A 5753-nucleotide genomic window follows, 5' to 3' on the forward strand; every position below is an offset into this window, starting at 1 on the left:
GGAGCAAACGTTCGCTCCAAATAAACGTTACTTCAAAAACCTTGCGTAGTTCCTGGCTGCATGACAGTATAAGGGGAACAATACAAGTCCCTACAGAAAAAAGTGCAAATATGTAAAGTCCAGCCTCGTTTTACTAATAAATGCGCCTCCATCCACCAAAATGCCCCACGTAAGATGGTTTTTAAGCCCCCACATAAAGTAAAACAAACGTGGGATACAAAACTTTTAAATTTTTCACATGCACAGAAGGATGGACTTTGCAGAGAGCATTGGGTTTGTTTTACGTACATTGAGTGTAGGCTACGCAGAGGGGAATACGACCTCGCCAGCTCCTACGTCACCCCAAAATGAAATGAATTTTCTCGATAGCACCTCAACCTCAATGTTTAGGTTTAGATCTAGACAGGCGAGTTCAGCATAGCATGGGATAAACCCATGCATTTTAGTTAACGGAAGGTGACGGACGAGAAACAGGATCCTACCAGATGTATGCCACGCCCCCTTCCCTGGCACCCCCTTCACTTCACATTTACCGCAAATGTATACAAAGTACTTAACACGCCAAATGTCTTTTTACGACGCCACACGACGCCAAAATGTGCGTCGTAAGGCACGCGCCATCGGAAAATGATTATCGCGGTGTGCGCCTTCTGCACGCACGAGCCAGCGGGTTCGCCTTGCGCGTGCGCCGTGACGCTGGGCGCCGTAAAACTTCAACGAAAATGATAGCGAGCGGGCGAGCATAAGAAATGAATTACAAAGAAATGTAGCGCGCCCATTGACTGCGACGCGTTCTTAGCAAAAAATGTACAAAGGGAGAGCGCTAACGCTTTCACGTTCCACCCTTAAAGGCGAAGCTTAAATATTAAAAACAAATCAATGAACAGAATTAAATTATAAGTAATAAATAATACAGATTAAAAAACAAAATTAAATTACAAAAAATAAAATAAGACATTCAATAAAGAAATAAATAAAAATATATCAAAATAAATGAAAATACGTGCATAAAACAATGAAAAGATATAAAATAAAAATACATCCATAAATAATGTGAACACAAATGAAAATGAGGAAAAAGACAAGTAAAAGATGAGTGTAAATAAATAAAGCATAGTATAAAATAAATGAAAATAAAAACAAATTGGAAATGAGTACAAACGAATAGATTTATTGATTGATTGTGGCGGTTTAACGCGCCGACGCAACGCAGGCGATGAGGCGCGCCGAAGTGGAGGGCTCCGGATTAATTTTGACCACCTGGGGATCTTTAACGTGCGCCGAAATCTCGTACACACGGGCGTTTTTGCTTTTCGCCTCCATCAGAAAAGCGGCCGCCGCGGCCGGGAATCGAACCCGCGACCTCGTGCTCAGCAGCGCAACGCCTTAGCCACTGAGCCACCGCGGCGGGTAGTATAAATGAATAAATAAATAAAAAATTATAATATAACTGAAATAAAATTAAAAAAACTACGCATTGCGCGCTAAGCTTCGCTGGTCATTCACCTTCACAGAGTGGATTGGCTCATCAATTCTTTTATCTTCATCGCCGCTGCTCTTTGGGTGCTGCCCGACACAGCTGGTAGCCCGCGGCGATTTTCATTATTTCTTGAAAGAAACAAACAGGCAGTAACAAGAAAAGGTACGAGCACAAGTTTCTGAGATACTGCTGTGCGCTCACAGCAGCTTACCATAAACTAGCCCTAGTTCCCGGCCATGCCCGGGTGTGTCAGTACGCATAACAATGGGTATAACACATACTGAGTACACCGTTAAAGCCGTTGTTTTAGCCAAATCTAGATTGGCCTCCGTATGTATAGTTTAGAACGAAGTCCGAAATTACGTCGAAGACATTAACCTCGAAGACATAAAATTACTTCGAATTATCTGTGAAAGAATCGTTTTATTGATTGATTGATTGATTGATTGATTGATTGATTGATTGATTGATTGATTGATTGATTGATTGATTGATTGATTGATTGATTGTGGGGTTTAACGCGCCGACGCAACGCAGGCGATGAGGCGCGCCGTAGTGGAGGGCTCCGGATTAATTTTCACCACCTGGGGATCTTTAACGTGCGCCGAAATCTCGTACACACGGGCGTTTTTGCTTCTCGCCTCCTTCAGAAAAGCGGCCGCCGCAAAGAATCGTTTTAGCCTTTGAGTGAAACTGTATACCAATACCCCTCTCCATCACAAATAACTCAATCGTGTACGGCATCAACAGATGAAAGTACACACAATACACTTTACGGCAAAGCCAACTTCCCCACGAATTCTCCGTAGCTCTATGTCCAACTGGCGATTTTTAAAGGCGAAGGCCTGAAGCGCCCCATTGTGCGAACAATCGGCGTTGTTGTTGGTGAAGTTGTTGTTATCATCCCGCTCAGAATACGGACGCAGCTGAAAAGAGTAAATAAATAACGCATTTCAGTGTGAGTGGGAATCGAACCTGGGTCTCCGGAGTATGAGCTGAGTGCGTTACCACCACGCTACCACAATTTTTTTAGGGGCGAAGCTCCTCTTGCTCGGACCCTGTCCCGTCCCTCGTTGCTGCTGTATCCGGCACATTAATGATGATTGTGGCAGGATCCCACTAGGGATTGGCCAACCAAAGATTGGCCGAAGAGGTCAAAACGTTCAACGCGTTCGTTGCTACCCAACAAGGAGGAGAGGAAGAAGAAGAGGTTGTCATTCGTCGCCTGCGAGCTCAAGACACGAACCGGGGGTGCGCGACACAAGACGGTCTCCAGAAGGCGATGGCCAAGGTGGCTAAAATGTCACACACCGAATTCGCCATTTTACCCATGGAGATTTTCACCCTCCCAAACAAGCCCTACATAATCACCACAAACATCGACGTCGTCGACGGGCTTGTCAACGGAGCGGTGGTAAGCTTGACGTGTCGAGTCTTTATATGATGTGCGGGCGAATGTTTCATGGTTTTACCGATAAGCATTTTAGCTTCGCCCCTCTCATCATCATTCACTTCGTGGAAATGACGGGATTTTTCTTTAATGCCGGTCTTCGACACAACACACAAAAACACAAAACAAACTGATTTACATGAGCAACTCGAGCGACAAGCCACCTACCTATGAAAGCTGATGTCTCTCTAACATTCTTAAAATGGTTGCAGCGCAAAAACGACGACGGACGAGTGAGGAACAAACGGGACGAGCGCTAACTTGCAACTACTTTATCTGAGAAAACACACATGAAATATACACCGGTCAGGAATGAAAAACCCATAGGCAAGTAATCGCTAAAAGTGCACACACGCAAGTACACAAAACACACGTGGCACTAGGTAATCATCGCCGACATGAAAAGTCACGCAGGAAGTTCAATTCTTTATGCGTCAGAGCCACTGAAGGCGCACTTACACAGTGTTCCCTCAGCCTGGCTATCTCCCGAACCGTCTTGTCTTTATGCCTGGCCAAAATGCGGGTGCGTGTAAAATCGGGAAGGCAGCCACAATCACGGCAGTGGATACCGAGGTGGCCACTCACAGCACGAGTCACATTGTAATCATGCTCGCGGAGCCTGTCGTTCGTGCAGCGGCCCGTCTGGCCCACATACTCCTTATCGCAGACCACAGACCCCTTATCGCGGACCAAGGGTATCGAGTAGACGACGCCCTGGTTGCACTCGACAAACCTATTCTTGTGCTTAACAGAGCATGATTGGGGTTCCCTCGTGCCTCCATTGACGCGTTTGCATAGCGCCCCCAATTTGTTAGGCGCGGAGAACACTACGTTGACGTCCCCACGTCTTCCTACCTTTTTGAGGCGGTGGGACACGTCATGAATGTATGGGATGACCACTACCTTTTTCCTATCTTTTTCGGTTAGGGCCCCCTGACTCGGCACTTTGCTCAACTGCTTCTTCAAGCGCTCGCCAACAGACACGACCAGATTTGTAGGATACCCCGCTGACGACAAGCGGTCCACTTGCTGATACAGGCTGGAACGCATAGCATGGTGGCAGGATTTCTTCAAGGCATTACCTAAACACAAGTTAGCAACACCCCTCTTAACAAGTTTGGAGTGCGCAGACTTGTAAGGCAGTAACGGTTTGTTTGCCCTAGGCTCGTACTTCCAGCAGACGTGGCCTCTGCAAAACGTGAGCGTCAGATCCAGGAACCTGATCGAGCCATTCTCAGGCACCTCGTGGGTAACCTCCAAAGGCTCAAGGTACTGCCGAAAGCTCCTGAGCACATCAAGTACGATGTCCTGTGGCCTATGGCCTATATTACTTGCCTATGGGTTTTTCATTCCTGACCGGTGTATATTTCATGTGTGTTTTCTCAGATAAAGTAGTTGCAAGTTAGCGCTCGTCCCGTTTGTTCCTCACTCATCCGTCGTCGTTTTTGCGCTGCAACCATTTTAACCATTTACCAACAAGCCCAACTGGTTCTCAATGACTCTAACATTCCCTAAGCGTAATCAAGGGTTATATCCTTGACGGCCACTCAGGAGCGCATGCCTTGCGCTTCTGGACTTCTACGTACTGGGATATGGACTCACGAATATACTGCCGCGTAGGGCGGGCGTCCAGATCACCGTGGAGCCAGGCCATGCGCGAGCACCGTATGCTATGCAAGGCCACCAACATAACGAGGTCCTAGGGCGCCCCCTCCTCGTTTTCTACCGCTAGATAGCGTATGCCATGGGGGCTCAGCGGGAAATCTTTATGAAGGGTCCTATACCGCGGCACAACAATGCAGAAAAATGTGCTCTATCATTTCTGGCTGTTTACAAATTGAACACTGAGTTCCCCATGGCACAAATATCCCTCTATTCTACATCCAGGTTCCAACAGACAAGGTGCCTGTGTGTAATTTGAAGAAAACGGTTTCCACCCCAGGGTGAACCTCCATTCTTTTCACTCGCTTTAGCACATTTTGGCCTGGCCCAGCACGGTAATTATATCTACACATAGGGACGGGGGAAACAACATCGCAAATGCCCTTATACTGTTTTTTGCGTGTCACAGAGGACAGGTACCCGTCAGATAAACGTGCGAATAGAAAATGGGCCGTCATAACTATTTCCTTCAAATACCTATACACGCCACCTGGCATGCACCATGTTGATACTACATATTCCGGCATAGCACGCGCCAGCCGTACTTGCATGACACTCTGCAGGAACGGGTCACGAACATCTCGCAAAAACAAAACCCGGTTTACCAGCTGTCGCACATACAGGTGCGCCAGCCCCAAGCCACCATCTCGGACTCTCCGAAACAGGTTTGTTCTGCTGCACCTCTCCCATGAAGAAGCCCAAACGAACACTGCAAATACCCGGTGAAGCCATAAAGCAAGGTGTCCTCGAGTGCTGCGACGCCTTCACACGGGGGGTGCAGTCATGCAGATTGACTTAGAAAAAGCGTTTGATTGTGTGTCACACGAGACATTGTTTTGTATTTTGGACCATGTGAACGTTGGATTTGTAATTAAAGAGGGCGTCACCCTGGCGTACCGCAATTGCACTACGCGGCTGATCATTAACAAAAAGTTGGGAGCCCCAATTGAAATGAAACGTTCGGCATAGGTCGGCAAACTGACTCACGAGTGCACTCACACCCACCCCCCCCCCTCACCACTCACGAGTGAGTGGTGAGTGAGCCTCACCGTCGTTTTGGTCTGGTGAGTGCGAGTGCGAGTGAGTGCGAGTGCGAGTGAGTGCGAGCGCCACTCATGGTGAGCCCCGTTCACCACTCGCGAGTGCGAGTTCCACTCGCAG

The sequence above is a fragment of the Haemaphysalis longicornis genome, unplaced genomic scaffold (assembly GCF_048455015.1).
Source record: "Haemaphysalis longicornis isolate Haplotype H1 unplaced genomic scaffold, Haemaphysalis longicornis Haplotype H1 scaffold_10, whole genome shotgun sequence".
NCBI lineage: Eukaryota > Metazoa > Arthropoda > Arachnida > Ixodida > Ixodidae > Haemaphysalis > Haemaphysalis longicornis.